Raw genomic sequence first — 21847 nt, 5'->3', positions numbered from 1 at the left:
TAGGAATCTGCGGCCTAGTTAACCTGTTTGCAATAGGTTTTAGCCAACAGTTACCACCAGAGCTCTTGTTTTCTGCAAATAATATGTATGTATGTATGTATGTATGTATGTATGTATGTATGTATGTATGTATGTATGTATGTATGTATGTATGTATGTATGTATGTATGTATGTATGTATGTATGTATGTATGTATGTATGTACGTACGTACGTACGTACGTACGTACGTACGTACGTACGTACGTACGTATGTATGTATGTATGTATGTATGTATGTATGTATGTATGTATGTATGTATGTATGTATGTATGTATGTATGTATGTATGTATGTATGTATGTACGTACGTATTCATGCATACATGCAAAAACACTCGTTTAACGAGATGTCGGTACATGGTAAAGGACCCCAGGTTATCAACATTAACTGGAAGTCTGCACTTAGACGCCTTTCTGGTCTCTATGTTGTTTTGGTGCATTAAACTCTATCACCCATCAGTGCCACCCCACGGCATAAAGCAAATTTTGCTGTTTATATGTTGACTTTTGACATAATATGTACTACCATTATCACATGCATGGGTAAACTTTCAGAACATAATTACTTAAGCGCTTGGACTTCTGCAAGTTGTACGACTCCAATGTACGTACCTTTGCGGTCACGGTACAAGTGTGCAAGTATCAGTGCATCCTTTAACACTGCAACTCAAACGGCGATGGAAAGGAAAGTTTTCATTTAAGCCACGCCACAGAAGCCTGAGCGCTCGAATTGCAGAATTGGTATTTAAGTACACAACTACCATAGAATTCATAAGATGGCGGTTTAAATATTGTTGCTGGATAAGATAAAAAAATAAATGACGGCAGTACTGCAGGAAGTGTGGTAGTGTTTCAAGTAAAATGAGTGCAAGCAAACAGTTATTTGTCGAACCATACTAAGGGCTTATAGATATCGTAGAGAGGCCCTGGACAAACGACATCATCCAAATGGTTTCAGATACTGCTTGTTCTTGGTTGGTGTACGGTGTACGTTTCCGCTTAAATGACCATAAATCAAGGCATAACTGAACAGGGGTAATCAGGAATGCCGCTAATGTTTGAGCATTAACGTTTGGTGCAAAGCATCCTTTGTAGCTATTATGGGCCGTACTTTCATCGAAAGCCTTATATTTGAGTTGCGGTGTCACGTACACGAGCTGGTTCTTTTCGCCCTCGGAGACACTGCAGAAATAGCAATGCCATCAGAACCGGTTTAACGCTGTCACTGTTGTTTGGCCAGCGTAATACCGGTGGAGATTTCCTGGATAGTTTCTATAGCCCGAACGATTTCATTGCGTGATAAGTCTCGGGAAATAACATCGATATTTCGTGGTGCACACTTGAATGGCTACAACCCCGTGAGATTATTATTTGAACGCATAAAAGTGACAAAAATAGCTGCATTCAAGTTTATTACGGCGTACAAATATATTGCTTCAAAAATCAGGCAACAAAGAAAAATTAACACGAAACGCGAGGTCTCGGCCTCTGCAAAGACAGTGCCAGAGAATTGGACCATTGCTGTCCTGCTCAGTTAGAGCGTCGATAAAGGCTCCAAGCAATGTCTTGGAAGCTCTTTGCATCTAATATTCGAAGTAAGCTACTTCAGCATGAAGCAGAAATAGTTGACATGTGTATCGTTTTGAAAGAAGATGTGATTACGATATAGAAAAAAAAAGGAAAACATGACTCCGATATTCCGGACGTGTGCGGTCAGGCGTAACGGCCAAACCAACCGCATTATAGCTCAGATGTGTATAAGGATGGGATGCTGCCTGAGGGCATCTGTACGACAAAGTTTTACTCGATTACATCTTATCTCGGATGAGCATATGCTAACCTTCCACAAACTCTCCTACGTAAAGAGAATGCGCACACATCACTGCACTGCTCTCTAAACTGGATCACATCAAGAGAGCTTGCTGCGCTGCAGCTGGAACCTGATCTGAAAAATCTAGAAAAAGTTATGCAGATCCAACACCCATGCCAACATGTATGTGGGTGCGAAGCTTTACTGAAGCGGACAAATACATGTCATACACCTAAAGGCGACGTGTACAAGTGCGCTTATTTTCATCCTGTGGAACGTGTAATCTCCGCAATGTTTCTGTTTATGATCCGCGCAGGTCATAACTTTAATGTCATGCGATTTTTAGGTTGATGGTCTACACGGTTCGCGAGCTACGCCGAATTGATAATACTGGTTCCAGCTGGTGCACAGTGTGAGACGTCGACGCAGTCGTGTGACGACGACAAAACCGATGTGTGACGAAGGAAGAACGATGATGATGGGGAGTACGGGGAGCACAGAGAGGTTCGACGCACACGTATATGCACGTAATGCTTCCGCACCCCCTGTGTCCCGCTGGCACGTGCCCATATTAAAGGTCTTGCCAAGAATGGCCAGACCTTGTGGCGCATGCACAAATACATATTGGTCCAAGAACGAAGTAGCTAAAAGTAAATAATTTTAAGAAAATCAAACGAGCCATTGAATATTGTGCGCTTGCTATATTGGGAGGTATTTGTCGCTTAGAAGCATCTACGAGCCGACATTATATTTACAATTTTGTTTCGTGATTTACTCCATAGCTACACAGAACAGAGGTGCCTTCATCGACTCTATTTCGTCGGTGAACATTGAGGGCTTTAGTACACTGAAGCCCGACTCGCGTGCCTATCAGGTGAGAAAGCGACGGCCCACGCCAAACGCGGACGAAATAGCAGAATAAAGCTTCACCTTATAAGGTTAACTATGGCGCTAGAGAAACTTCAGCGTCAGACTTGATCGAACTAAATACAGCATAGACAGAGAGAAAAGCCAACGAACTCATGCGTAGAAATTTGTTTGATTGTAAGGCCCGTGCTCCCGCGTTATAAGAAACTGGAAGCGATGTTAAAACCAGTTAACACAAAACTGATGCGGTAGGAAGCTAGGCGTTCGGCGCACGCAAGCCTGCAATCGATACAAACTTCCGTTCTACGAAGGCCCAGAGAGTTGGCACACCGTTTCGGCAACTGGAAGCATGCGCCTTGGGCGGAAGGAAATGGAAGGAGGTGTGGAGGTCTTTATCCGGGAAGGGCGCACACGGCGTCCTTTAGCATTCCTGCTTTAATAAATTCCGATGACAGCTTCTGCACGTGCCTCTTGCTACACTTGCGACGCCAGCAAAGGTAAACACTGGATCGCGATACCCGACCACGCCCATCAATAGTACAGCGGGACGCGAGGTTCTTTTCTTCCGCATTATTCTAAATCACGACGGCGGCATGATAGCCCGGTATGTTTATTCCGGTTGTATTAACAGAGCTGCCGAGTTTCCACCACCACCGCGATCATGCCACTGTGTTGCGCTTTGATTGTTTTTTGCGATCGCCTGGTTTCTATCCAGCTGGCTCATCAGACACATCTTTGCGGAGGGTTCAAAAGAGTGAAAAGATTGAAGCCGAACCAAAATATAGCAAACCGGATAAAGCGAATTATGCATCAAATTGAAAACGAGAAACATACTGACCGGTACCTATGTAATATAACTCGCTCCTAACGATGTATATCTAACTCAAGGCTTGTGCGAGTATCTTCAACACGAATATGTTAGTAGGCAGTAATTGATTCCCGTTTCAAGATTCGAGAATGGAATATTGAGCATGTTGAATTGTAGTTATGGTGGAATTATGTGGTGAAACTAAAGATTTGATAACTTCACGTAAAAAGGTGCTCAAATATAAAGCGGCAAGTAGCCAAGCAATGTCCACTTTCGTAACAACTCGGCCAGAAGCACTCCTTCAGCCTTGCAATCTTCGCTGCGATTCAAAAGTGGAGGGCAGATGGTGTTTCATGACAGCGTATATACTGTGGCCAGAGACAACGGATCAGAAAGTCTGGTTCTCTTCCGGTGTTTGTCTTGTCGGGGAATACGCTGTTCATGCTGAACAACAACAACAACAACAACAACAACAACAACAACAACAACAACAACAACAACAACAACAACAACAACAACAACAACAACAACAACAACAACAACAACAACAACAACAACAACAACAACAACAACAACAACAACAACAACAACAACAACAACAACCTTATAATATTCTTGCAACCAAGCGGGTGGAAGTTGCATACATTCTTTGATGATTGTCTGTCCCATGCCGCATGTCTAGGGGGCATTCAGCTGATTATCTTCAGCAATTTAACGTTACATTTTATGGCATTTTCTTGTATTCTCCTGTTCTCCGGAACTGAATGGCAGAGGGTCGCGCTACGACTATCGCTGCAGGAATGCAGCGATAGTCGCTGCATTCCGCAGCGATAGGCACAATAGATGATAAGAAATGAATGAAATCAGACGAGAAGGATCCTTGCATTGTACCGCACTTGAGTTACACACACCCGAAGGAAACCTATTTAGTTGCTTCTTGCACCACAGGTAGTTCATTGATCAAGGATTAAAAAAGAAGCTATACACAAATAATTTCTAAAGAAATAAAGCCAGGGATAGAGAACTCTATGCACCTTTGTTTACGCACCGGAAACGGGCACAAGAACTTAATTTTGCAATATAGAGTAGGTGACAGCTTGTTTCTCGATCTTATGTATATTTGTTAGCGTAGGAGCATCGTTCCACTTTATGAGTTATATTTTGGGAGAGTTATTTTTCATGTTGCCTAACAATTTTTTGCGAGAGATTATCTTGCTCTTGGGAATCTTCTGAGCTTCCTCAGCGATGGATCCTGAAGCGAAAGCCCTGACCGCCGATCTCGAATCAGTGAAGGTTTGTGATCTGCTGTTGTCTAGGAGTGCTATAGCAACTGCGACCTGCTCCGCTCTGGTCGGTGTTGAGCACTTCATGGAAGCTGCATTCACTATCTGTCCGTAGTGATCAACCTAACCCCCCACGATGCGGCGGTTAGGCTCGGCCTACCAGTCCCCACGTGCGAGCGGCCCGCAGCTCTGCCCTAGGGCAAAGATTTTCAGGACTTTGTAATTAAAGTTCTTTGTCTGTCTGTCTGCGTTCACATGTTTCACTGCAATAGTATGCAATGCAACACAATACAAGTTTATTCAATTGGATACATACATACTCATATTATACTAATCTTCTCTAAGCACAATGAGCTTGTCTGGCAGATAAGGGGAACTACGACGAAGTGCCTCTTTGGTAGAAGGCGTCTTTCTCTGTTTCTTGCATTTGGTCAAATATTCCACGTTTTCGGGGACGCTGCTCCCAGCTGCCTCGTGGAGACGGACGCGGAGCGTTCCACAGGCCCGCCCAACCTGAGATTTGCTATGGCAAGCACCCCGGGAAATCAGCGCACCTGGTCCAGCACCAGCGAGGTTATCATCCAGGCTCACCGCCTTCTAGCTATGGACGCAGAGTTAACTGCCGTGCCACCAGGCCAGAAGTCAACCACGGTGAGCTCCTCGAGAAGACCAGGTGCCTGGTCCAGTACCAGTCAGGACACCGAACTGCACTCAGTCACAGGCGACGACTCGTCACATGACAGCTTTGAGTCTGTTATGAACGGGAAGGCCAAAAGAAGGCTCCTCAAGGTGTCTTCACCAGCGATGACATAAATTATGAATGCAAAAAGTGAACGCTGGCTGCACACCATCCTCTTCATACCAGAGGACTCTTCCATCAACCTTTGAACTCTTAACAGGCAAGCCCTCTCCGTGTTTCTCGAGGGGATCGCGCCGAATGGAATAAGTCCGATTAAACACACGAAAGAATATCTTTGCTGTGGACGCGGCAAATGAAAGCGCGTTAGACAGGCCTCAAAAAATAACAGATTTGGGAGGAATCAAAGTTCGAGCGATTCTGCCACTGGACGGAGCCAGCATGGTGGGCGTCATCTACGACATTGATTTGGTGATAACGAACTCGGACTTGTCAATTCTCATCAAACCAGCGACCGAAGGAGTTACCTCCACGCATGTACTTCGCATTGGTAACACCCGCTGTGCAAAGTTGATATTCACGGGCGATTCCATCCCTTCACATGCCAAAGTTGGACACTTCCGGCATGCAGTTCGGCCATTCGTCCCTAAGCCACTTCAGTGCCATAATTGCATAAAGATTGGCCATGTCAAGGTCGTCTGTACAAAGAGTATGGTTTGTCCTCGCTGCGCTGAGCCGCACACTGCGGACGCTTGCCGCTCAACAAATCTAAAGTACGGTAACTGTGATGGCTCCCATGATGCCTCATCCAAGGACTTCCCGCAAATTAAGAGAGAAATTGCCATTCTCAAACAAATGGTTAGAGACAGCTCATCCTACAGTATGTTTCCCTGACTGTTAAGAAGAAAAAGCTAGCCTTCACACTAGTGGGTACTTACTTATCCCCCTCAACCCGGTTTGATAGCAAGAGACAAGAAGACATATCGACTGCAACCCCTGCTTTATGAATTATCATAGGAGATTTCAACGCCCACCAGCCTATTAGGGGAAGCTCCAAAATTAACGCAACGGGCCTTCGACCGGCTTCATTTGCATGCGATCATGGATTGTCCCTGCTTTAATGATGGGAGCCCTACCGTTCTACGAAGCTCTTCGTACAGCAGCTGGTTAGACTTGGCGTCGATTTGGCCAGCTGTCGTTCGCCAAATACAATCCGGCGAATTGATTGATCTACATTCGAAACCAGCATGGAAGAAGCTTGTCGCAAAGGTCTCCCTTCTGGCCTTCAACAAGTGATCAAGGAAGCAACGCAGAATGCGATGTGCACGCTGACATGTGCTCCAATGTTTTCATAATATGACGTGGAGTTGGAGTGACTCCGTGCGATTCATCGGCGTGCGGAGCGTAGATACCAACGCACAAAGTCCATCCATGATCTAATAATTGCTAGACGCTTGCAAAACAAGATCGAGTGCCGAATGAACAAACTGGAATCTCAACGGCGGGCAAAATTTTGTGGATCCCTAGACCACCGAAAACCTCTGTCTCACATATGGAAAACCGTGCAAGGCCTACGTGTACTTCCCCAAGAACGCGTGCATTCAAAGCCCTGGCGCTTTTCCAATGCCGAGAAGAAATCGAGGTAGCGGAAGATTTCTGCATGAAGTCTGCAGGTCAATCAACGTACACAGGCTCCCTTGGTACGGACATAAAAAAAACGCATTCACGGGATTCACGCGATTCATGCATGGACCTGCCTTTCACCACTGAGGAACTCGATGCAGCTCTTGCTTTGTGTAATCGGTTGTCGTCGCCTGGACCAGATGGCATATCGTACCACATATTGTACCATCTGGGTGAGCGAGCAAGAAATGTGTTGCTGCATATATTGAATGAATCTTGGCCAGAGGAAAACGTTCCTCAAGAATGAATGAATCACTGAATAAATGAATGATGATGATGATGATGATGATGATGATGATGATGATAAGAACCTTTATTTATCCCTCATTAAAGGGACGGGGGAGACGGCATAGAGGGTGGGGGGAGGAACTACTTGGAATAGGCCTCCTCCGTCCTCTCAGCCCACTCCAGGATGGCTTCCTGTAGGTCGGACCCTACTCCTCAAACCTGGCAAGTCACCACTAGAGCTCACGTCGTACCGGCCAATCACGCTGGCTACTTGTGTAGGGAAGGTGGTGGAACGCATGATACTTGCCAGATTGGAGAGGTGCGTGGAACGCTACAAAGTTTATGCAAATGCTATGGCCAGTTTTCGACCTCTCCGCTGCTCTACTGGTAATGTCATCGATCTTATTACTTACGTCCAGCGTCAAGAGAGATGTAAACAGTTATCTGTCACCATGTTTATGGACGCAAAAGGAGCTTATGACAACGTTGCTCATGGCGCTATAGTTGACGCTCTTGAATCGGTTGGTCTTGGGGACCGAGTGTACCGGTGTACCCCCAACTACTTACACATGAAGTCCTTTTATGTGCAGACGGATGACGGCCCGACCTCTCAACACTACAAACACCGTGGTGTTCCCCAAAGTGGTGTCTTGAGCCCCACAGTATTCAATCTTGTTCTTGTAGATCTCGTGGAATGCAGACCAAGTGCTTTACAGATATCAATGTACGCCGATGACATATGCGTGTGGACATCAAGTGTAACACGTCCTCAGATTGCACGAGGCTTCAAAAAGCCGCGACTTCAATTTCGGCGCATCTTAGCTAGCAAGGTCTCCATATTTCACCTGAAAAATGTGCGCTTGTCGCGCTTACGCGGAAGCCAATGATGTCCTACGCCATATTTATCAATGGGAAAAATCTATGCTACACCAGGACGCACAGATTCTTAGGGATGATCATTGATTGAGATCTCAACTGGAGTCCCAAAGTGGCATAGCCGGAGAAACGCCTAACGGCCATTTCATATCTTTTCAAACTTCTTGGAGGGAAAACATGGGATACGTCAATACACGCAATGTTACAACTCTACAGGAAGCTGTTTCTCGGGTGTCTGAGGTACAGCATACCTGTACTGAGAGAAGTAACATAGACACAATCGAGAGTACACAGGCGCAGACACTTAGGGTTTTTCTTGGATTGCCGCTCTGCATATCAACAGCGTAGATAATTGCGATAGCTCAAGGTTACCCTGTCACAACTCATATGACATTGGAAGTGCTCAGAGCAAACATCAGGCACGTTGCTCACGCCCCTTTCCACCACCTAGCCGTGCTACCGAAAGACCGGCCAAATGCCTCTTTATGTCAGGAGATATCGCCGTACTGTGATTGCCTCCCTATAGATTATACGCCTGCTGAGAGGCTACTTGCACCTTCCTGGGGTTTGGCTCGCCCACAAGTTCGACTCTCAGTACCGGGAATTAGAACGAAAGCTGGACTGTCTTCGCCAGCTCTCAAGCAGGTATCTCTTCTCATGCTGCACGAGACATACAAGGACCATCTCCAGATTTACACTGATGGCTCCATAACTGTGGACGGATCTACAGGAGCTGTGATCTTTCTCGAAAAAGCCGGGACCATTCTGTTTAAAACATCTCACCGGATAACGTCAACTGCTACAGAGCTTGCACTTCACATGATCCATGAAGCTCTACCGCAAAGATGGAGCACATTAACCGGCTCGAAGGCAGCCCTGGATTGTTTGCTATTCGCTCTACGTCGTGGACGACAAGACCAACTTCTGCTAGAAATAAGGCATTTATATCACCAGCTAGCAGAGAAAGGACATGACACTACTTTTCAGTGGCTGCCAGGCCACTGCGGCCTCAACGGCAGCGAAAACGCCGATGAGGCTGCTAGGAGGGCTCAAGATGATGCCGTGAAGGAGCCCATCCTCCTTTCACGAATGTATTTGCTTGCCGCATCGGAATGACTGACAGCGCCGCCTGGGATAGTCGCGGCAGCGAGAAAACAATTAAACATATCCTCTGTTATGGTCCTCGCTACAGCTCCCAAAGACAGTCGCTCGTGACCGCGTTGTCACGTTTAGATGACCGGCCGCTTTCTGAGCAGACAATCTTGGACTGCCGGCTGATGCGACCTTCACACCAGAAGGCGGTGAAGGCGCTACTGAGGTTTCTCCGGTCAAGCGACCTGCTTGAACAACTGGGACAGTGCTGCGTTCGTTAGTGTGTGTGTGTGTTTCTTTTTTCCCCTCTCCCACTCGTTTCATGTGTGGGCACTTTTTTCTTCTTTCTTTAAGATCTTTCTGCCTGCCCTTACCCAGTGCAGGGTAGCGAACTGGGCATCTATCTTCTGGCTAACCTCCCTGCCTTTCCCATCTCTTCTCTCTCTCTCTCTGTCTTGACAGATAAGGCAGCCAGTAGAGTTAGCACAAACAGTTGTAGATTATACACAGAAAATAAAATAATAATAAAATACTTCGTGCACTATATCTAGCGAAAAAATACATAAATACATACAGAGAATACAGAAAGAGTTATATGTTGTGAGCAAAACACCCCAAATTTGTCATTTCAGGGAATAGTTCAGGTAATCTATACTGGGGGGGACAACCCAGGACCGTGCCCGGATCCGGCAGGGATGGTTCGGTTCGAATCTCGAATCGGCGGCAGCGCTCGACCACTGTACCCAACTGTTATATCGCAGGCGCAGACACGCTCGTGGAGGAGGTCCGCTGCAATCTGCGGGGCACCCTTCGCGTTCTGTCTTGCGCGACCGTGTAATCGGCGCGCCATCTCCCCTCCACTCCACATGCATTTGACGCGCAACAGTTTCTAATATTTTCTAACGTCACCTTTTTACCATTACTGCAGCAGAGGTCATCATCAAGCTCGTTAAATGCAGCTGGTGCACAGAAGCTTCGCGTATTCTTACAGTAGCGCGAAAGAGCATGCGGTTTGGCATAGCATATTGTCTCTCGTAGTGTGACGTCCTTGTTTACTGGGACCTTGTACTTACTATTCTAGCAATAGCATGTAATTGCTATGAAGTACAAAAGCTTGGGCATGGCGAACATTCCGAGCACGCTTAGTTTATCTTCTATGGGGATTGAAACTAACTGTCCTGATTAATTGTGTTAACTATTCTTTCTATTACATAATTTAAAGCACGGTCGTTATAATCCGCACAATTATCGTGCGTGTAGTGCAATTCCATATGTTTAAGAAGATGTTCTACCAACGATTTATAAATTAAACACCGAAGACAAAGCGGGAATTGTCCTCATCATGGCCGCCATTGCGCTTGTGATTTCATAACGAGTTTTTAGAAGTTATTTCGGAACTCTCTACAAGCGAAATGTAAGAGTAATAGGAGAAGCTCGGGAAAAAGCAGATAAAACGGAATTGCGTGCAAAGTCAAGCCAACTTTTTTCATGCGCATGGAAAGTAGACTTAACCGTTGTAGCTATCATTACGCGAACTATTGATATTGTATTAAAACAGTCGGACAGTAACTAGAGAAAGGACAAAACTAGCAAAAGCAAGTGTAATTACACAAACAACAGATGTGTGCCAACAGCGTTATGCGTATTAAGCAGTTAACCACTGAAATTTCTTGAATAAACTAGTTCGTAGTGTTGATGTGTGGCCCTGTGGCCCTTCTACTCAACAAAAATGCTGTCAAGGACGCGCGCGTTCTCCCGGCGCCAAATGAATTTTCTGCGCACGCAACCGCAGAGGCAAGAAAGCGCGCACTCGCGGCACGCGGACGCCGCTCGCTGTTACCACCTTTCCGGCGTGTCTGTGTAAATAAAGACGGCGAAAGTAATCAGGCAACCTTAGGTAGGAGGCAAACCAACCGAGTCGTCGATAATAACACATCGAATCGGAATACCTTTCATTTGCCAAAGGTTTGGGAAAGTGGGGAGGGGTGTTGGGCGGTCGATCGCCTGCATGCGCCGCCGATAGCATATAGGCAACGCTGCCAATGTAGGACAGGGCCGGCACTCGCGGATTCCGAGCTAAACAAACTTCTGTGTTCGATAGCGATTGCCGAAAATTAGAAAGGCAGGCGTGACATATTTTCCCCTTTTTTCATTTTGTTTACACCGGTTTACTTACGGGAACTACGCTGTGCGCTGGCAGAGTTTTGCATATATATAACTGTCGTAACATCAACTGTCAATCATAATCATCACCATGTGGTCATAGAAGCTATAAAACAAACGTTTAAAGTGATTAAAGAAGCAATCACTTTTAAAAAATTTATGCAGATCCAACGTACACGTTGGAATCTCTGTGAAACGAAGCTTTCGTGAAGCGGTAACAAACAACTCTGCATCGACGTCTCACAGTGCGCATTCGCATGAACTGCTGTTTGAATTTCAGCTTAGGTTGTAAACAGTCCCGCGAATGAACATAAATATGGCTTCACATTAAAGTTCTGACCGGTACTGGGAAATATTAAAGTAAAGTAAGAGTAAGTATTAGAGTAAAGATAAATATTGCATGAAATTACACGTTGTGTAGGTGTGAATAAAGAGAACTGTACGCATCTCATTCCGTTTTATGGCATTTAAGTAACCCCTTGCCGAAAGCTTCGCTTGACAGAACCTTCAGCATGTGCATTGGACTCGCTTAATTTCTTTTAAATGTGAAGCATTTCTTGGCAAAAATGTGCCACTTTGACAGTACTTTGACAGCCGCCTACGTCTTGGTGCTCTCATGATCGTTTTGTTAACTTGGTATGTACCAAAATTGGCAAAGCACGACAAGAGTGCATGACGAACATAAATGATAGATAAGGACATGAATGTCACGACTCATGACATGCGTATTATGTAGTTCATGAAACTGCCGCCTACGTCTTCGTATGTACCAAAATTAGCATAGTGTGACAAGAGTGTATGACGAACATAAATGATAGGTCATGACATGCTTGTCATGTAGGTTATGAAACAGCCACCTACGTCTTGGTGCTCTCATGATCGTTTCGTTAACTTTGTAGGCTCCCCCACACTGCTTCACATAACATCGATACCTGCAGGATGGGGGATCTGCCGGCTTTTTTCGTGTTTCAATTAAACACGACTACGAAATCCTAGATTTACGAGAGCTAAGAGTGGCAGAGTTGACAAGGCAACGGTTGTATGCAAGCTACGGTGCACAAGATTATATGAGGCCACCACTTAGTGGGAAATAAATAAATGAAGCAATCTGAGAAGCCAGAGGCAGGATGTAGAAAAGCGAAGTTACTGCAAAGCAGACACTTCAGGCGTACGCGAGAATGTTTTCTTTTATTTGCAAGCGAATCTTACTGCTCGTAATAATGATTAGCTATCGCTCACAATAATTGCTGCGTACTTTTGGGAAAACTGCAATGTCTTTTTTGACGTAATATGCGATCAATAACAGATTTGTGGGCCAATATATATATCGCACAATCTTATAAGATTGTGCGAGGAGGGAGAGGTGGGGACGTTATGGCAGGGACCTTTATTTCTGTTTACTGTCATTATAAGGATTTTGTGTTTTCAGCTCTCAGGTTAAGCGAATAAGGTTTATTAACTCAGGGGTAAGAAACGAAGGAGAAGTTAAGCACGAACAAAGTACAATGATCCGATTGGAAACAGACGGCATATAAATATTGGCATTGTCAAAGACTGCAGCTAACAGAAAGGACATTTGCATCGAGGAAACTATTGGTACTCAAATAACATAAATGCGCCCCTAGTTATACACATTAAATGGCATTCACAATAAATAATGTCTCGGAAAGTCGTGAACTCATTTTCCGTTCTAAGATTCACACGCAAGGCAAGTGGAGAAGACAACTCTGTTCCTCCGCTGAATGAGCTGGTCTCAGACGGCGAACCGATATGCCGCGATGGTTTAAGTTCTGTACGACGTCACACTTTCACCGTCGCGCCGGAGGCACTATCGGCAATGCAATGGCTGGTCTCATCGTTCACTGAACCTTGACACTGCGACGGTGTACGAGCGTCACGCGCCAGCGTCAGACACGTGGGCGGCTTTCGCGGCTGAATGGCCCCGAAATCTAGGCTGAGTGTGGAGAGCGGGACGGGCGAACTGAATTGCAACGAGTCTGCCTGCAGCCAGTCAAAGGATAAGCGTGCAACGAGGTTGTCTCGCACAGACAAGGCGAGTTTGACAAACGAGAGCGCCGCATGGCATCAACACTGCGGAAGGAATGTGCTCCCATGCATCGCGCCTGTGACTGACTTTGTCCAGCGCTGTCAGTGCAGAATAATAACTTATCCTCGCGTCTATTGCATTTGTTGATGTCCTCCGTGTTGCCAGTGCTAGTTTGTGTGCTTTGTGTACTTTGTGTCACTTTGTGTGCTATACAAAAAAGTGCGTTCCGCACTTTTTTGTTGCGAGTGCTCAGCTATAGAGAAATCTAGCTTCGGACGATCAAAATATTATTCCATAAATAAATCCCCCCGTACTGCTTGACTAGCCTCGCGGTGATGACAGCCAACCCTCGTGGCAATATTGTAAAGTAAGACGCCATCTAATGCGGTTACCGCTATAGATGACAAAATCTTTAAAAAAATGTTTAGGAGCATAAGGATAGCATATTTTATTTTTCAGAAAAAAAACTGCCACATGACAGTTTAGCTTATATCATGGTTTTTCATTGCTCAGCGCCAAGGAGGCGCTCGATGCTAACTAGCAATGATTGACCTGGCAAATGAGTGTGCGATTTAAGGTAACCATCGGTTTGCCAAAAGACGCCTGCTTAATGCAAGACTCCCTGGCTCTAAGTCGCTTACAAAAAGGCGTCCAAGACGTGCTTTCGCCGGATTCGTTAATGAATTGGTGGTTTACTTTTATTTGCTTCTATTTCGAGCTGACTTTGACTTGGAGTAATTCAAGCTGAAGGAGGGTGGGTGATTGGACAATTATTTGATCAGTTGTTAAGAAGTGAAGATAGGAGGGCGGTATTGCTAAGTAATGAGAACAGGCGAAGCACTGACAGAAGGCGAGTGTAAACTGAATGTGGAGGTGAAAGCGACAAGCACAGTTTACAACAGTTATGTGATAGCGTAAAGAAATGTCCTACACAAAGAATGAACGGGTAAGAAGCATAAGGTGATGTTAAGCCTTTCGGACAGTTAGGGGGGATGCAGAAGTATACATGACACAGGCGACAAAAATAGATTATTTTCATTAAGCTTTTTCACAGCAGCCTGCTCAGCAGATAACATGCTGGCCGCCTAAGAAGGGTAGTCGGCAAGCATGTCAGGTGCCATTATAAATCAATGGTCGAATTGAAATTGACCACTTCTGAAAATGTTTCTTCGATACAGGCATACAGGAATCACTGCTCGAAACTTCCATTTAGCACTTGGAAAGTACTAGAAGGAATTATATGAGCAGCTATCCTTCTGGCAGCGACCAAGAAAGCACGCACCTCGAGAAGAGGAAGAGTGGCCGGCTCTTTTCAAGGCTGCCACGCGACGTGCGCATTATTCCACCGGAGGCTATATTTAGTATCCGCCAAATTTCTCAGCCTCATCAACAGCATCGAAGGAGTAGTGAGTGAGCCCTGTTTACGCTCAAGAACCGGCCTTCATCGCCGTCTGCCCACGGTTTTGTCGAGGCGCACTCTCCTTCAGGAACCGAGCGCTTTCCGCCTTGAGAGGCCACGCCGGACCGGCACGACGCTTCTTTGCTTCGTGCGTGAGCAGAGAAAGTGAGCGGAGGGCTGATGGCTGCAGCTGCTGTGGAGACGGAACGCGAGCAGAAAGGGAAACGGGACCTCTTCTCCCAAGACAGCTTTCGTTGCCAAACGGATCTATGCTCGGTTCGATACGAGGTTGATAGCAAACCCTCGACAACGGTTTGACGATTGCGACAGAATGGTATGGCTTCGGCTTGTGGCAGAGCGTGCAAATTCAGTTTACCCCCGCCATACCACTCTCCATCACTTCGCAGCATTCTGTTTTTTTTCTTCAAGACCACGCTGTTTGGTGATACCCTAGATGAGATACAGCGTTGAAATAGCACCAGACGGTCGACGTCCCACTCTATCGAACATTGTTTCTTGCGCATTGCAGGTGGAATTCAGGAGGCCGGTCTAGTTGGCATCCGCTTAGACAAATAATGCACGTTCACTTGCAGAAGACTAGTCTCGCTGGATTGCTGACATCACCCAGGGGAGTCCAAACACAGTCGCAGTCGTTGCAGGACTGAGCCTTTGGCATCTGCTACTATGACCCACAGTTCAAGTTTCACCTGATCATCCGCTCGCATCTGAAGGTTCGTGTAGTGGATTGAAATTATTTTGAAGATAACTTGTTGCTCTGCTTGTTTTACATGTTGCTGTATACTTGGAGAACTTGTTCTTATACTGCATTAGCTTTGCTATCGCGAACTGACTTCTGCAAATCCTAATGAGTAAAAGGAAATGAGTCCGGCAGTGGATCTTTGCAGACTTTGAGAAATGATGTGTGATAGGATGCAATGTTCTACGCCTACTTCAAATATGTTTGTGTTCAAAATATTTTGGTGAAACAGCTAGAATGCTCTTTCGCGTTCACTTCGGGAATCGCTTTACGCTGCATAGAACAGAAGAAGGACATAACTCACGCAGTACTTACAGTCTAGAAAAAAAAACGTGACAATATTTAGCCATAACATTTTATGTGCCCAGCTCCAAGAAACCGCAATGAATTTGTTTCCACAATCTCTTCAAAGTACTAGGTCCCAGAAATATATGTTGACATGGTACAATGAGATATACAATGATAATAACTACCCAGGAGAATTGAGTATTCAATGCGCAAAGTGGCCCTTTGCAGGCATGTATAGCGTTTTTCAAGCTCGTACCGTTAGCCCATACTTTGGCAGCTGCTGTCGGAGGCTGTGTAGTACCTGATTTCACTTTTATTCGCCGTCCGACGGAAATATATGCCAGTTGGAGTAACCGTTTTGGTGAATCACACACGTGTTTTTTTAGTGTATGGCATGAGGAGGACTCTCGCTGTGGTGGCACATTGGTTTAATTTAGCCTCATAAAAAGCACAACTACGAAGATCTAGTCATTTGTGTTTTTTCTCACGGCTCTGTAAGTTAACAAAATGTTCCTGTTAAAGGCCAGCTGTAGAGTCTTCTCAATATGAGCTGATTGCAGTTTGATCGACTTTTCACTTTACCTTCACTTGCGGCCTCAGTTTCATTCGCATGCAAGTCGCAACGTTGTTAAAGCTATTGCAAAACCTTAAAAAATAATTGGCGTCTGCTTAGGCAGCTCTGTGATCACGACATCACGTTTTGTGTCGAGCATTTCCTGTAGAATATTTGATCCAATCACAAGCGCTTGCTTTCCCCAACAATGACGTTACGATGGCGACTTAGGCTCAACCGTGACCACAAGCCGCATGGTTGACTTATGCGAAAGTTCCGCATTCGACGTTTGAAATTCCAAATCGACATAACGAGTTTTAATTCAAGTAACAAAAGTTGATCTTGAGTTATCATCGGTACATGAAGCCCTGCCTCGAGATTTTGCATACATACCAGCATATTCCTTTGAATTATGATTTGAATTTCCACATTTGTCATGGTAAGGTACGTTGAGAATGTTATTCGAAAAGAATCCTCAGGGCAATACACTCACAGCATCTATTTAGTTGTTTTGTAGAATCAGGAGGAATCAGGTACTAGTTTTTAATCGATACTCTTTCATTTGAACTACGATTCTTATATCGTTTTGATTATTAAATAAGAACATGAAGAATTTGAAGACAGTTTGACAACTGCTTCCGAACAGACAGAACGACCACCTGCTTCTAAAGATGGAGAGAAAATAGGACGGCGAAAAAGAAAAAGGAGAAACATAATACAACCGAGTTACATTCTAAAGGCACAGAGCGTGAATCAAAGTGTCAACAAGAAAGAGTAACTGGGCATAACGGTAGCTAATAGCAACTGTGAATGTTACTGTACTGTGAAAAATACGCGTAATCCGGAAAATGCAGGTTTGGCTTCCATAGGCACGGAGTTGTCTTTTCGTCTACTTTCATTTTCCTTCAATTAGTGATATGAGGTGCAGAGGTTCGTGTATGCGGTTCGTGTATGCAGTTCGCGTATGAGGTTCGTGTATGCCACGTTCAGTCGAAAGGGATGGTGCAACGTCTCTAAGCCTCAAGGAAGTGGTCGCGGAATTTTGGATCTCACTTCTGTGTGAATATAACGCAGAAGGTTATCTTGGGGAAGCGGAAGATTTCAGAGGCAATCTTTTTCTTTATATCCATATGTTTTTGCCTTGTTCAAAGCGTCGGCGTTGGTAAAAATATTCTTATGTAACGTCGGTATTGGAGTTCATTTAGGACAGTTTCATCAGCTTTTTTTCGTTTTCTATATGAAACGGGGGATCTTTTGAAGTTTTCCGATTAGAGCAGTTTATGACAGGATACCGGCAGGCCACGTATCCACATGAACGTGATGCCATGCTCAGCAATCTCAGCCTTGTGGTGAAGATAAGCAATCCCAAATGCTGCGGGCTGGTTATTACATTGCTTGTGTCTGTTCCACATACTTGGTAGGACTGCTTTAGAATCCGTGAACATCACCCATGTTTTTGACCGCTGCTATCGAAGTACATATACAAGGGCCTCCTTAATGCCATTTAGCTCTGCGGGCGTAGTGGATGTCGCTCGACCAAGAGGAAACGAGAATCGTTGCCCTGTAGAGGACACAGAAAGTCCACACGAGGGGCGACGTTGAGTTGTGGCTACGTCCGGAGGACGGCTTTACACGTGGCTTGCAGACTATCTTCGAGGAGGCCAACTTTTCATGTGTACTCGGGATGACCCCACATCTCTTTGAGCCATGCGTGATGTCTCTTTCTTTCCACTCGAGTTGTTGAATCGGCGCCAACAAGCCATTCAGTCAAAAAATTCATTCCCTAATCTGAAAATAGACTTCCCGCACCGAATTAAATGCTCTCGTGGACATTGTCTACTTACACCGATTTAACAGCTGCGTCTGCATAATCATTTGTGGAACACTGAAATGTTCACATTGGACAGCTTAGCAGGTATGTGCAGAACAAAAGGTGTAAATGCATTCACCTACAGTATTTTCCTGACTTGACACACAGGAAGTGAAATGATGAAGTATGTCTGCAGGTGGATGTAAGCTGAAACATGTTTACTCCGAAGCAGCCGCTGGTAATTTACTGACATAGAGCTCAAGAGCCCGCAAGACGTGCAGGTGATAAAACACACTAAGAAATACTGGACAAGACAAGGAGTCAAGATTGCATTGCAAGCATTCCCTTAGTGGCAGTCGAGATATGCCGTCATGAACAGATTGCTTGGTATTCTTTTGCGTTACATTTCCTTCGCGAAAGAATGAAAGAATCAGCGGTACGTGATAGAGCACTTCTGTATGTCGTAAACACATTACCTAATCGATTTGACGCAGGACACTCAGACGAAGCCACTGCGATAAGGACTTCCCAAATCTTTCGCACGTGGCTGACGACAGCCCTTTGAGGGTCACAACACTTCATAGGAGAACAGCGAATGAAACCATCGAGATTGCAGGCTTTTGTTTCGAACGCAACCTCATTAAAATTTGTTTTGTGGGTTCTCAGTAGAATAATTTATGCATTTTCATTTCTTTAATTTCATTTATCTCACTTTAAAAACCTGAAGGCATTACATAAGGAGAGGCTTGACTACATGCTTTCATTGCTCATCTGAACATATAAATATACAAGTAAAAAGAAAACCTAATAAAAGTACCAAGAAAGTTATCGGGTACGAACAACAATGGTAAGAAAACACTAGTATTCCCTAAGGCTGCTGAGTGTGGAAAGAATAAATTTGTAATTTGTCATGTTCGACCAGGGATGCGCGTTAAGGGTAGGATATGATTTCGGGGAGTAGGAGCTCGCAAAGGCGGTTTTAGCAAAGCATACCTTGAAAGCGGGTGGTAGTAGCAGAACTGAAGGAGGCGTACTCGGAGATATGAGACAAAGTGATGCAATTGATGGAAGGTCGAGCGCGCCTTTTAGCTGTGTAGCTCTAGATTGCCCCATGCAACGAATCGGGTGGCTTGGCCCTGAGTCACTTCTAGGTGGAAGGCGAGGTACACTTAAGGTGAGTGTCAGACAGTTGACGTCTATTCGAGTTGGGTCGGATGTACGTTAGGTGCGCAAGTTTCTTCATCTTTGGAGAGGCTTTGCGAAGGTTACGTTGCAAGTACTCGAGCATGCGCGAACCTTCAGGGCAGTTAGTTTCAATGTGCGCTACTTGTGATCGTGAAGGGTTCAGGTGAACACCTAGATACTTGTATGAAGGTGTGTGTTCAACGAGGACTGATTTAAGGTGGTAGGTATGGCGTGTTACGATGCGTAAGCGGTACAATGTCGTGATTTTACATTTGTTAGGGTTTAATGGCATGAACCCCGTACCCCGCCAAGTTGCGATTTATGTGTTTAGATAGAAGCTCTCAAAGTAAATTTTCCTCTTATTAGGAGTGAGTGGGTGGCAGAATGAATCGAAAAATTGGTGCAGCGCAATGGAGCACAGATTTGCATAGGCGTGCTGTGCTCAGTGGGAAAATATACGTAGGAGTAAATAAGTGTGGCTGTATCAAAGCGCAACTGTGGCGAGCGATGCGCACACCGCGTGTCAGAAACTGGACGCCGACATAAATCTTTGAGCCTGATTGCGGACCAAGCGGAAAGGTTATTCAGGTATGCGCTTCACAAATGGTATTCTAACAAACAAAAAAATAGAAAAGAATTACGTGAAGGGTCTGATGCCTTGCTCTTGTGGCTACCACCGGGTTTATTATTTATACGCAGGGCAGAAAAGCAATTCACGATTTCATTGTGCTCTTTTTTGTAGCCGTCCGCTAGTGGCCTTTCTGCCGTGGCTGAATGTGCAAAAGGTGCGTATAAAACAGTTGCCGCTACGAACTTTCCGGTGTAGTCTGCGAACAAGAAAGGTGCTTATGTCGTAGAAAAACGTGCCAGAGGAAGGGAGCTAGACAAAGAAGTCTCATTTCACGCCATCAGTCAGCTTGCGCAACGTCCTTGCCAGTGGAACCGCTTACGAAGGCTTGCATAATGCCTACCTGTCTTCGGAATCAAAACCGATTCGGATACAAGAGAGTTCTTTTTCCTGTCCTCGTACACGACGTTCGCCTGCTTGTATTTCTCCCGTTCGATTCTGAACTGTAGTGCTGACGCACGTAGGTGCCCCGCGCCACTGTTTCATTACTGTTGCAACGTATCGGCGTAAACAACGGGGCAATCCGCGATTTCCGCCACCCTTGTCGAGAGCCTCTGTGCTCCTCCAGCATGCGCAGGTGCAGAGGCAGCTTTCGTTGATTGCGACAGGCATGGGCAAGGTCAGTGGCGCCGCCCCGCTTCTGTGCGGCGGGTTTTTCCTCGCGCCGGCATGCGTCGATCACAAAGAACACTAGCGTTTTGAGTTAAGCACGTGCACGCACGCACGCACGCACGCACGCACGCACGCACGCACGCACGCACGCACGCACGCACGCACGCACGCACGCACGCACGCACAAAATGTCGACTTGAGCAGGTCGTGTAAGGCGTAGAGCGGGTAACCGATTTTTCTATTAAAATATTAGAATTTCTTCGAAAAGAACGGACGAAGACGAACGATTAGGTTGTGTTATGAAATTATAAAATTTGCGAGTAAGGAATGAAGACAACTGTAGATGTAAATTTTTAATTTATGTTCACATTGGTTGTCTATACTTGCGTCGTTCGTGTGGTGTTATAGCCTTTTTCTTCCTCCACGAACGGTGGTGTTGCTGTGTCAGCATTTTTCCATTATGTGAGATATTTTGAACAATGTTTCACATTTTCATTATCTATCGTGTGTGCTGTTTCTGCTACCTATCATTGTCAGGCAGCCGGCACCATCTTTCGCCGAATTTCCGGTATTTTACTTTCATTAAAGAAGTAGATACGGATGACGCAATTCACGGGGGATTGGATATCGCTCGGAGGCGCTTTCATTGTGCAGTGGACATTAATATGATTGGGATGATAATGATGGCAGCATATGGGCGAAAGTTATTTGCTGTATACTTCTGAAGATTAGAAGGGCATCACGTGTTTATCAACAAACGGCAACGTCCGGATGGCTGAGTAAATAATGACAGCGCAGAATAAGGGTGATAGCTCTACTGCAACTGATCTGTTACGCAGCTTTTACTAAGAAAAGGGAATATTATGAGGAGTGTCGGACAAGAAATATAGAAGCAGCAAATTGACATGTGTAATGTGGGACATCCGTGTTGAAACTACACTCACTCGAATCTCACGATATTCGCGTCAATCCCTTACCACGAACTACAGCACTTGGATATACGACAAGGGGCAGGCCGGCACTGTTGTGAACAGGTGACAGCAGCGACTTTCACAATGGCGTGAAACGCGTGCCTTTACCG

At 45.3% G+C, this 21847-nt stretch overlaps 1 protein-coding gene across 6 annotated transcripts in view; it reads left to right on the top strand.

Moving 5' to 3' along the window:
* LOC142582392 (zinc transporter ZIP12-like) overlaps positions 1-21847 on the top strand; it is an 81948-nt gene that overhangs the window by 27991 nt on the left and 32110 nt on the right. The window contains exons 1-2 of one of the 6 annotated variants that reach the window (XM_075692057.1): positions 15089-15267; positions 15527-15664. The exons of 3 other annotated variants lie outside the window; for them this stretch is intronic. The gene's annotated coding sequence lies outside the window, so the exon portion shown is untranslated. Of the gene's footprint in view, positions 1-15088; positions 15665-20268; positions 20312-21847 lie in introns of those variants that run through there. 2 more of the 6 variants (XM_075692058.1, XM_075692056.1) reach the window with 2 other exon arrangements.

Source organism: Dermacentor variabilis, chromosome 5 (assembly GCF_050947875.1).
Source record: "Dermacentor variabilis isolate Ectoservices chromosome 5, ASM5094787v1, whole genome shotgun sequence".
In the NCBI taxonomy this organism is placed as follows: domain Eukaryota; kingdom Metazoa; phylum Arthropoda; class Arachnida; order Ixodida; family Ixodidae; genus Dermacentor; species Dermacentor variabilis.
Note: the sequence above shows the minus strand (reverse complement) of the source record. Positions and strands in the feature narration are given on the sequence as shown.